The sequence below is a fragment of the Notamacropus eugenii genome, chromosome 3 (genome assembly GCF_028372415.1).
Source record: "Notamacropus eugenii isolate mMacEug1 chromosome 3, mMacEug1.pri_v2, whole genome shotgun sequence".
Taxonomy (NCBI): Eukaryota; Metazoa; Chordata; class Mammalia; order Diprotodontia; family Macropodidae; genus Notamacropus; species Notamacropus eugenii.
In genome coordinates this window covers 20451948-20464531 of record NC_092874.1, presented here as the reverse complement: position 1 = coordinate 20464531, position 12584 = coordinate 20451948, and the positions used below count along the sequence as shown (strand labels likewise).

General features: G+C 38.6%; 1 pseudogene; it reads right to left on the bottom strand.

Moving 5' to 3' along the window:
- Nucleotides 1–3582: 3582 nt before the first annotated feature.
- Nucleotides 3583–11944, bottom strand: LOC140531787 (AP-1 complex subunit sigma-3 pseudogene; annotated as a pseudogene).
- Between the last annotated feature and the right edge of the window lie 640 nt (nucleotides 11945–12584).

The following is a 12584-nucleotide window of genomic DNA, read 5'->3' as shown; positions in this document are numbered from 1 at the left end:
GCCCTGAGAGGGCACTCTTTCCTACCAAAGGCCAGCTGAATGAAGTCTTTGACCTTCTAAAGGTTCAAAGCCAGTAGGTTTGCTCCCGAAGGGGTTTCTGCTCCCCTTCTCCCTGGCCCCATTCCAAGAGGGTCCCCAAAGCAAGACACAAATTATCTTTCTCTTTCTCTTCTTCCTTTTCCTCTGTCAGTAGATAAAGTCAGGAAGGATTATGACACAGTATCTATGGGACCACAGGCAAGTCCTTGAACCTATCTGAGCCTCAGTTTCCCCACATTTAAAATGTGGATAATAAAACCTGAAGTTCAAACGAGATGTCTTTAAGCACTTGCAAACTTTAAAAGGCAGTATAAATGTTAGCCATGAGTATTCTTATTTCTCTCTCTCTGTTTTTCCCTCTATTTTTATCATCTCTCCCTGTCTCATTCTTTCTGTTTTGATATATGTATTTTATCTTTTTTATTTTATCTTTTTCTCTTTCAATTTTATGTCTTCATGTATTTCATCATTTTAAAATTTAATTTCACTCTTTTTTGTCTTTTTCTTTTCATTTTCTTATCAATATTTCAAATATCTTTCAATTTTATTTCCCTTCATTTTGTCTCATTTGTTCTTTCTCTTTCTCTTTTTTCTTTATTTTTTATTCCTTCCTTCCTCCTTTATTCTTATTTTTCTTTTTTCATTTTTCTTTCCCTCTTTCTGATGGAGTACAGGAGCTGCCCCCCCCCCCCCCATCTCTCCTTGAACTTTCCCAAATGATCAAGTCTCTGGTATTCACCTGTGTCATCCCAATAATCCTCTCAACTGGCCTTTCATTATCCCCCTAGGTTAAGGTTACCTTCATTTGCTACCTCTGAATTGCACCCCCTGCTATTTTTCAACCCTGGATCCTATCTAGACCCCATTCTCTTTGTCCAGGTATTTCTCCAGTCACTTCAGCCTACTGGCCACTCCCATCAAGATCCTCCCTAGACCCCTCCTCCAGTCACCCTGGACTACTTGGCCACTCCTTGATCCCTCCCACAGTCTTTCTGTGTATAAGATTCCTCTCATTTCCATTAAAGTGATCAGATTAAATCTGGCCAGCTTGCTTTAGCAGTGCCGTTGCTGAGATTCTGGCCAATATGGTGGATTTTTAATAAACCTTGTTTTTCTTCGGCTGAACAAGGCTTGGGCCAAATTCATTTAGGGAGTATCCATGTGTGGCTATTTTGGGGTCCCAACACCCTTAAACCCCAACATTTCCTTTTCCCCCTTTCTGTGCACAGAGTCTGGCCTCTCCTGGTTTACAGGTGCCCCACAAGGCATGCAGGTGGCTGCACCTATCTGGATGAATTAGTAACATAAGCAATCTGGGAGAAGGCCCTATGAGGATTAGGGGAGCGCTAACAGGTTTTCTTTGTGTTTCTTCCCGCAAAGGAAACCTCCCAGAAGGCTCAGCAGTCGCTTTAAATTACTGCACTGGCTCTTTCACTCTCTTTCTCTCTGGTCCACATTGTGTAAAATGGGGTTGGGTCATGGAAAACATCATTTCTGTGATACTGATGGAAGGAGGTATTGGGGAATGCTCAAGTCATTACTGGGTTTCACCAAGATTTCAAAAAATAATCACCTCCCCACCTCACAAATAGTTCTGGCTTTGACTGGCTCCCTCTGAAAGGCTGTGGTTTTGATAAGAAGTATGATAGATGTAAAACCAGAAGAATTGAATCTGAATCCCAGGTCTGATTTTTTGCTAGCTGTGTGGCAATGTGCAACTCACTTAACCCATCTGAACCTCAGTTTCCTCATCTGTAAAGAGAGGATAATATGCTTACAATACTTACTTTATAGCTTTATTATTATCATTTCTTATTTGAAGCAACTAGATTGATTCACTGGATGGAGCAAGAGACTTTAGAATCAGGAAGTCCTGAATTAGAGTTTGACCTCAGACACTTACCAACTATGTGACCCTGGGCAAGTCACTAACTCATTATTTGCCTTAGTTGTAAAATGGGGATAATAATAGTCCTACTTCTCAGGGTTGTTGTGAGAACCAAAGGATATGATACTTGCAAAGGACTTTGCAAACCTTAAGGCATTCAGTAAATGCAAACTATTATTGTTTTTCTTTTTTTCTTGCAAAATTTCATCTTTAGTTTCTTTAGGTAATGAAGCCCTGGATGATAATTTTTAACTATAAAACTGGACAATGAATGCTCCAAAATTGCAGTTTGACATGTTGATTGAGGTTAAATGATTACTCAAGGAAAACAGATATGAAAATCATTAAACATTTCTAGTATTCATGTGTATAATAATTATAATGATATAACATATAATAATATTGTATATTATATAATAATTATATAACTATAATTATAAATGGTGCTAATTTGGAGGAAAAAACTTAAAATGCATTAATTCACCTTTACCTAGTATGTTTCTGTCTTGTCAACCAGGAATTTATGTAATAAGTGTATGCGTATATCTACTAAGGCAGACAAAAGTAATTTTTAGTGTTAGTAAACTCCTTTAGAAGCCATCCCATCCAAAATTTCCTAAAGACATCCACATAGTAGGCAGATTTATCTCCCAAGAAAACTAACCATGATTTTCCTCTAGTCACTGCAATGTGAGTGAACTTAGACCTCCAGACTAACACTGTCCAGTTACTAAGGAAAACACTTGGTATAAACTAAAATTCAGCAAAGTCCTAAGATATTAGAAAATTATGACTGAAATTTACAAAATATTTACTAACTAGAGACTTTCATACCCTTGGGTATGCAGATATCTCATTTCAATAGACATGAATTCTCTATGTATCCAAAGAGAGAAGTGCTGACGCTGCAGACAACAGCTAGAATTGATTGGAATCCCAGGGCATTCCCAGGGCATTACACCGTGTGCATTAAGGAAGCCAGTTCAATCATCCTATCATATCTCTCAAAGGAAGTCATAGACACTGCCACTCAAATCATTTGACATATAAAAAAATAAGTTATAAAAACATTCTTGTAAATTAGTAAGTTTGGAGCATAGGATGGACTAACTAAATGGCCACTCAACTAACTCCCTTCTGATCTGAAATTCTATGATTTTGGTGAATATACAAATTGGGATACTTCATGTATTTTACAATTCTGACTGCCAAAGTTTTATTAGAAAAATTTCATCCTAGATAGTTGCTCTTGAAGATTTCATTTTTGTTTTAAATGATAGGTAGTTGTGTTTTTGTCATTGCTATTATTTCCCCAAAATCAAGCCTGAATAAGAAATTCAGGATAAGAGGGACTGAAGATTTATTGAAGTCTTACCCATGTGTACATATATATGGAGATACATGTATATGTATACACCCACAGACACACACATACATATCTACATCTATCTGTCTATCTATCTATCTATCTATCTATCTATCTATCTATCTATCTATCTATCTATCTATATGTCATGGCTAGAGTTATCTAATAACTGACCTTTTATATTACTTTAACATATATGAAATCATCATTAAAAAAGAACTGTGCAGTTAAAAAAAAGTATTATTTTAGTTCAAGATAAGTAGTACATTCATAATAACCTTTACAAAATAGTTACCAACTTGTTCTTTGAGAATACTAGCAAAAACATAGCATAGATCATTTCTCAAAAATATTTTAAGATTATTATTTTGCTGGTAAAGATCATTATATAAACAAAATACGTAATCTACTGAATGATGGTTATTTTAAGTTCCAGTGGAGACAATCCATGTATAGAGAATAATATAGATATGTACCTGTTACAAATATGCTACAGTCTTGCTAGTTGAACACAGTATCCCAAAGTATCCAAGAAGTTTCACATACAATCCACTTACGTTATTTTTGTCATAAGGCTCTGGCACATCAGAAAAGAACCACATCCAGCTGAAGTTTTACGGATATGACATGCAGCATCATTGGGTCGTTAAGCAGATTTTTCAGTTAAAATGAAGGTTTGCTCATGTATTCTTCCATTGTCTCCTGTAACATATCTGAGTCTTCTATAGCCTTGGCAGCAGTTTTCTTTGAAGCTTCCTGGATTTCTCCACCAAGTATAAACTCATCAAGGATAAAATAAACCTCTTCATAATTAAATATAATATCCAGCTCACAGATCTTTTATAAACAAGTTTTAGATCCTCCCAGTCAACAAAACTGCTTGCCCTTTGACCATGAGACAGAATCATATGTGCAATTTCTTGGGTGATCTTTTCTCTTTATCAGGGAGTGTGGCATACCATTTCTGCAACCTTAATTTCCCTCGTCCACTGAACAGCAATATGAAATGAATCTGTTGTGAAATCAGGAAGGCCTTTATTGATCTTTACGTCCATTCACCCTAAATAGAGGGGTAGCATACCCCAGTCAGGTTACAGGAAGACTACCTGCCTCTTTTTTTAAAAAAAAGTTTCCTTGATGTGCCTTGTTTTTACATTATTTTCATTGCCAGATTACTCCCATCCAGTGAGAGTTCTCTTGTAAAGTAAATATACAAGTTACACACACATGCACACAAACCCCAAAGGGTACAATGATCTCATCTGAAAGTACATGCAACATTCCCCATCTGTAGCCCCCCATCCAGACTTTCTGTTTTAGTGCTTTTTCAAATGAACAGAAATCTGTTTTCTCTCCCTCTCTTTCCTTACCTCAGTGAGAAAAGAGAAAAACAAATTCTTTTTCAGATACATATATATATATATATATATATATATATATATATATATATACACATACAAATATATTACAAAGATACAAACATATATATACAGATATAGTTAAGCAAAATAAATTCCCTTTTTCACTGAATACAATGCACAAAAACGTACATATATATATGTATACATACATATACCTACATATATGTGTATAATTCTGTACCCTAAATCCATGTCAGAAGGTGGATCACATATTTTGTCATCAGACCATGATGGATGGTCATTGCATTGACCCCACTTCTTACCACTTTCAAAGTTATAAAAAACCAGAAACTAAAGGCATAGCGATCAATGGAGTTGTTGAGCAAATTGTGGTATGAGAAAGGGATAGAGTGCTGTGGTGCTGAAAGGAAAAAGGAAATTGATGATTTCACGGAGACAAAGAAAGATTTACATGAACTGATGTAGAGAGAAGAAAACAGAACCAAGAGAATACATTCTGTAAACAGCATTAAACCCAAGGTACAGTACAAGAGATTAGGGAACCAAAGATGAAAAATGAAAGAAGCCTGAGTCACAAGGAACTTACATTCAACTGGAACTGGGGTTCTTGACCTCAGGATCTATGAAATTTAATACATATACATATAGGTATGTATATTTTATAACTATATTTTATTTTTTAATATACATTTTTATTTATTTTTGTTAAATATATCCCAATTACATTTAAATTTTTTAACATTCACTTTTTAAAATTGTAAGTTCAAAATTTTTTTCCTTCTATTCTGCCCAATATATTGTCTATACATGTAAAGTCATACTTCCATAGTAGCCATGTTGTAAAAGAAAAAAAAAAAGTAGGCTTCAATGAGCTTTCAGATTTTAGCAGTTCTCTCTTGGGAGATGGATAACATTTTCATCATGAGTCCTTTGAGGTTGTCTTGGATCATTCTTATCTGAATAGCTAAGACTTTGACAGTTGATTATCATACAACGTTGCTGTTACTGTGTACAAAGACCTCCTGGCTCTGCTCACTTTACTTTGTATCAGTTCAGCTAAGTCTTCTCAGGTTTTTCTGAAACCATCTTGTTTATCATATCTTATAACACAGTTACATCACAATCACCTACCAGAACTTGTTCAGTCATTCCCCAATTGAGGGGCATACCTTTAACGTCCAATTTTTTGCCATCACAAAAAGAGTTACTATAAATATCTTGGTACAAGTAGCTCCTTTCTCCTTTTCTTTGATCTCTTTGGGATACAGACCTAGTAGTGGTGTTGCTGGGTTAAAAGGTTTGCATAGTTTTGTAGACCTTTGGACAGTTCCAAATTGCTCTCCAGAATGATTAGACCAGTTCACAACTCCACCAACAATGCATTAGTGTCATCTCCTCCTGTGTTTGTCACTTTTCTTTTCTGTCATATTAGCCAATCTTATAGGTATGAGATGATACCTGAGTTGTTTTCATTTGAATTTCCTTAATCAGTAGTGATTTAGAGCATTTTTTCATATGACTATTGATAGCTTTCATTTGATTTGCTTCTAAAAACTATCTGTTCACACCCTTTGACCATTGATCAGCTGGGGAATGGCTCATTATATATATATATATATATATATATATATATATATATATATATATATATATATATATATATATATATTTGACTCAGTTCCTTATATATTTGAGAAATTAGGCTTTATCAGAGAAACTTACTATAAAAATTTTCCCCCAAATTTGTTTTTCTCCTAATCTTGGTTGCATTAGTTTTATTTGTCCAAAACCTTTTTAATTTCATGTAATCAAAATTATCTGGCACTGAGGTAACTAATTTTTACAACTCAGGATCCTGAATTCACAAATCTAGCACCCATAGCTGTTATCCTGGGAAATAGCCCCTGTGGAAATGCAGCCTGTTCCTGCTCCTCTAGGGGCTACAGCCACTACTACCAAAAATCAGAAAGCAGAGTTCTTGTCACCAAAGTCCCTGTCCCTGTCTAATGATTCAACATCACAAACAAATATGATTTTATCTGTGGAAATCACCCTAAAAAGGTATTATTCTCTGCTTTCTTGCTGCCTTCTAAAGACTATGGCACTTTTCCACCTTCCTTGTGTGTTATTTCACCAATTCTCTCCCCCATCCACTGGAATTCGATCTCCTCCAGAGCAGGGTATGTCTGACCTTTCTATTTATATGCTCCTGTGCTGAGTACAGTCCTTTGCATGTATGTAGTAAGCACTTAATACATGCTTTCTCATTCACTCCTTTGGAATGTTCCATCTTATTTTACAAATTTAAAAACATGATTATGAAAAGGACTCCTTAGGTTTTACCAGATTGCCAAAGGGATCTCTGAGACACGAACCAAAGGATGGTTCTAAGACTATGAGTCTGGGCAACTGGAAGAATTGTGATTCTGTCAACAGAATTAGGAGAGTTTGAGTGAGGGGCAGATTTAGTTGAGAGGTTTGAAGTTCTCTTTTGGACATGTAGCACTTGAGATTCTATGAAGCAATCTGGAGAAGCTCTTCTGCAGGGAGCAGGTGATATGGAACTGGAGTTTATGAAGGAGAAATAAAAATTACAATGATAGTAACAATAACATTTCTATTTAAAGTTTAGGGCTGTCTGTTTAGATGTAGGAGTCATTGCTCTGCATGGAGATGATGGCTGAACCCATAGAAGGTGATAATATCATGAAGGGAGAGACTGTAGAGAGAAGAAAAGAGGTCCAGGACCTCTTAGTCCAGTCTCGGGGGATGGGGATGGGACATATACGATAAGACAGAAAGGGAGCCTGATGAAGAGTGGTCAGCAGAAGAACAAGGAGGGATCAGGGTCATGGAAGCAAGAAGAGTGAATAGCCAGGGGAAGGAGGAATTGACAGTGTCAGAAGCTTTAGAAAAGTCTGGGAAGAGGAAGAATGAGAAAAGCCATTGGATTCAGCAGTGAAAAAATTGTTGATAACCTTGGAGAGAGCAGTTTCAGTAGAATAATGGGGTCAGAAACTGGATTACAAGGGAATCACAAGATCCTAGATCTGGAGCAAGAACAGACCTCAAAGGTCATCCAGTTCAGTTTATGGGTAAGGAAACTGAGACATAGGAAGGTTAAATTTGGAAATGGTCAGGGAATATTTCAGTCATGTGGCACAGTGGTTAGAGTGAAGGACTTGGAGTCAGAAAGACCTGAGGACAAATCCTACCTCAGTCACTTTCTAGCTGTGTCACTTTGGCAAGTGACTTTCCTAGGCAAGTCACTTAACATCTGTTTGCCTCAATTTCCTCATCTGTAAAATGGGAATAATAACAGTACCTCATCTGAGAGAATTAAATGAGATGATACTTGTAAAGCACTTTGCAAACCTTAAGGTGTTACATAAATATTGACTTTAAAAAGAATCCCAAATAAACAAAGACCATGACATAGAGACCTGGGTAAGATAAGGTAAAAGTTTACTCATCAGAATTTATAGTGGGAGGAAAGCCCTTAGTAAAATTTAAAGCAGTATAGGAGCAGGAGTTTGTACAGATCTAGGTCTAGCATTATTTTCTCATTCAATTTTCACAACAACTTGGTGAAGTAGGTATTCTCATTATTCCCGTTTTCCAGATGTGAAAACTAAGGTCAGTGCCCAGCATGATACAGCTAATAAATGTTTGAGGCAGGATCCAAATTCAGGTCTTCCTGATTCCATGTTCAACATTCTACCCCAGTGCTCCACCTGGCTGCCATATGTGAGTATGTGTGTGTTCATCCTTCATTGCCGAAGAAGACCATGCCATCAGAGAAATGATGACATGACTTGCACTTGACTTTGTTTTAAGTGAAGGAGGGCTGTGCAGGTCACCAGCCTCACTTCTCCTCTAGAACCCATCTGAATCCAATGACTAGATATTCATCAGGATGACCGGAGATGACCCAGGATGAGGCAACTGGGGTTAAGTGACTTGCCCAAGGTCACACAGCTAGTGAGTGTCCAGTGTCTGAGGTGAGATTTAAACTCAGGTCCTCCTGACTCCTGCACTTGCGCTCTATCCACTGTACCACCTAGCTGCCCCATATGTATGTATACATGTTATAAAATATATACTATGTTCTGGGAAATAGAGACTCTGGTGACTTATAAGTGAAATTCTGGTGTAAGTTGTTGTTTCCAGGGGACAAAGGAATAACATTCACTTTTGTGTGATACTCATGACCTTCTTTTCTATGGTTTCGAGAACTATAGAAAGGGTGCTTAGACACAGAGAATTGGCTTTCTTCTCTACCCAGATGATCTGAATTGGAGTCTTGGTTCAGATATTTCCCAGACATGTGGCTTTGACTAAGTCATTTTATTTCTCCAGACTTAGTTTGCTCATCTCTAAAATGGGGATGCTGTTTTTTACATACTCCATGTCTCCCTGGGGAGGGAGAGAGAGTAGGACAGGACCCTTGAAAATCTTCAAAACACTATATGGGTGGTGCTTGTGTTTGGGTTCTTCTTTGGGGTTCAGTTCTATAAACTGCTTGGCTCTCTGTCCACGAATGGACCTGCAGAAATGCAAATGATAGGCAATAAAAAAAGCCTTCGTTTTCATTCAGACCTTTTGGAAAGTCTACATCCGCCTCCAATGTCAAATGACAAAATATATTTCAATTTCTTCCCTGGTTCTGCGTGGTAATTGTTGAGACTGTAATTGACCTGTTCAGCTGAGCCCAGCACACATCCTGGGCACCCTATAATCTGTCTCAAGAAACTATGGGACTATTTTTCCAATGTTAGATGATATAATACAAAGGGAAAAAAAAGAAGTAATGGAATTGTGGGACCAGACTTCTGTCTCCACAGGAATCTAGAGAAGGGATTTCTCTTTGTGAGAAATAAAAAGCGCTCTCCCGAATGACTTCATTGGTTTCAAATAAAGAAATACAGAAAAAAATATATATGCCTGGAATGGGTCTTGGTGACCAATTTCAGTTATTCTTGGACTGTGCTCAAATACCAGTTTAGTGTAGTGAAAACAACTAGGGGCTTATCTCTACTACCCACTATTTGGATAAGTTACTTTCTTTCTATGTGCCTCAGTTTCCTCATTTTCCAAATGAGGGACTTGGGCAAAGTGTCCTCTGAGTCCCCTTACGGCTCTACTTATGATCACATTGGAAGGTTTTCTAACAGCAAATTCTTACTTGGCTTCAGTTGTCTAATTTCTGGCTTTGGGTTCCTGAAGAACTTTCCAATTTTATTCCTTCTTTTTTGGGAAAGGAAAAATGGGGCAGTATAGAGAAATTAGTTAGAAAATGTTTGCCAACTCAAGACACCTGGATGGAGAGTCAGGGAACTGACCCTGCTGCTTACAGCCAGTGTGACCTTGTGCTCCTTTCCCTGCCTGAGCCTCAGTTTCCTAATCTGAAAATGTAGGACTAGAGTCTATGACCACATTAGGTGAGAAACTTTCCAGTTCTAAAACCCACGCCCCCTTTCTGGGTTAAAATCACCATGATACAGTCATAGGGTCAGAAACCAGTTAGTCCTACTCCATCTTTTTACTGAGATGGAAACTGAGGGTAGGGTGGTGAAGTGAGTTGCCTACAGTCATACAGGCCATAGAACTTTACAAATTGAGTAAGAGTCCTGAGAAATTCTTATGGGATGATCCTGGAAGCTGTGTCAGAATTTCAGTATTTAATCAGCACCACAGACTCTGCTCAAACTGTCCTAGGTTTCACTACACATGCCACTAGGTGGCATTGCCTTCGAAGGCTCCCCTTAATCCATAATCTAAAAAGTTCCTTATCAGTCTGGTAATAAAAATCCAACCACTTTTCCCACCACTTTCCCCCAGAGGCCCCCAGCCAGCTCTCATGTCCTCAGGGGCTTGTTTGTGGCCTCTCTGGCCTCCCTCCTCCTCCACTGTTCGATCTCCAAGCCAATCACTCATGTAATTTATCCCAATCCTCTATGCAAATCCTCATTTGGAACCTGCTGAGGCATCGAGGTGATCTCTAGAACCCTAAAGCCAAACGAGCTAAGCACAAGCCCCCGGAGGTTCTATTAAGATGGGAAGGTTGCTGTCCTTCCTGGTGATGACCAGAGGTGTGTCATTCAAGGCTGCCAGCTGGTCTGTCATTCAAAAGACTAGAATATCCTAAGATCATAAAGGTAAGGCTGACCATCATCAGGTTGATCTCAGGGTGATAAATTTTTCAGTCACAGCAACTCTTAAAGGCTACCAGGAAAGTCAGAGATGAGTAAATCTGCACAGTAGACAAACATACCCACAAAATTCCAGGTATTTGAAAGTATATTTTTCTTTCTTTGAGCAAAATTCTTTGTAATATTTCCAATCAAATATAGCTCATTCTGGTAAGTCATGTAGAAATTGTACCCAATGGAAATACAAAAGCCAAGAGTCAAAGGCAATGGAACATGAGAGTCAGGGTGAACAGGGAGAGATGGAGAGTGAGAGTAGTCCTAGAAGCATAAGTTTAGAACTAGAGAGAACTTCCACGGTCACCTTGTTCACGTCTCTCATTTGGAGACAGTAAGACATGGTGGATAGAGAGCTGCACCTACGGTCAGGAAAACTGGGTTTAAATCCCATCTTGGACGCTTCCTAGCTGTGTGACCCTGGGGGATTCACTTAACTTCTCATAGGAAATGCTCTAGGATTTATCCACTGAGTCATAAACACATTGGGAATCTGCACTGGTGGACAGAATTCTTAAATTGGAAGTTCCCCTCAGAGGCTATCTACTCTAATTCCTCATTTTATAGATAAGGAATATAGATGGGTTCAGAGAGGTTATGTAATCACATAAGCGTCAATAAGATACTTACTGAGAATAAAGCATTTTGCAAACTTTAAAGCGTTCTGTAAGTGTTAATTATGATCATTTTACAGGTGAAGAAACTGAGGCCCAAAGAACACTCACTTGCCCTCCTGAAAGGCAGATGAAGGTGGAGAGTGAAGAAACCATAAGGAGAGCGAGAAAGAAAGGAATCACAAGAATGGAGAAAAGGAGAGACTGAAGGAAGACAGAAAGAAGGTCTCTTAGTTTGGTAGGAAAAGGACGCCTTCGGTATTAAGAGTTCATTGGGTTCTTGCTTCCTCATTCCTGCTTCTTCCCCTGCTGAGCAACTGGAAGCAGAATCTTTACCCTTGGGTCCCCCAAAGTCCTGGAGACCAGTTCCTGTGAAGCTGCTTCACTTCTGTGAGCTCATAAAAGCTGGACACAACAAAAACCTGGGCAAAGGTTGACACCACACCCATGTACCATTCGCCTGGCCAGAATGAGTCTTCTTCACACAGCTCACGTAGGCAGGAGCAAGAGGTTGCGCCGAGATCCCGCCCAGTGCTGACAAGCAGGCTTCCCCGCTGACCTTGAGCTCCCAAGAAAGGGACTTGTCCATGGAAAATTGTGCACGCAGATCATTCTGGGAGATTCACTATCCCAGGGATGAGACAGCAACTTTAGTTGTCATTATTCAAGGTCTAGAGCAGGAAATTCTGCTCCTCTGGCCAACATGACTTCATGCATTTTCTTGAATGTGCCCAGATTGCAACATGGAGGGAGAAGTTAGACAAGATGAAGCCATGAAATGCTGCCTGTCATAACGTCTCTCAGCCAATCCACTGGTCCTGCCTCAGTCTGCTCCTTCTCTCTCTGGTCAAGGCAAGGTGAAGGTCTAACGTGACAAGGGCAATTGTGTGGTCTGCTGAGAAGGAAAACCAAATCAAAAGTCATAAATATTCTGCTAGAATGTGAGATCCTTCAGGGCAGGCAGTGCTTCATGGTTTTGGTTTTTTTTATCCTTGTATCTCTGTCATCTAGCATAGTGCCTGGCATATAGTAGGTGCTTAATAAATGCCTGTTGATTTTTTAATTGTCTTTGTATTCTCAGCCCTTAGC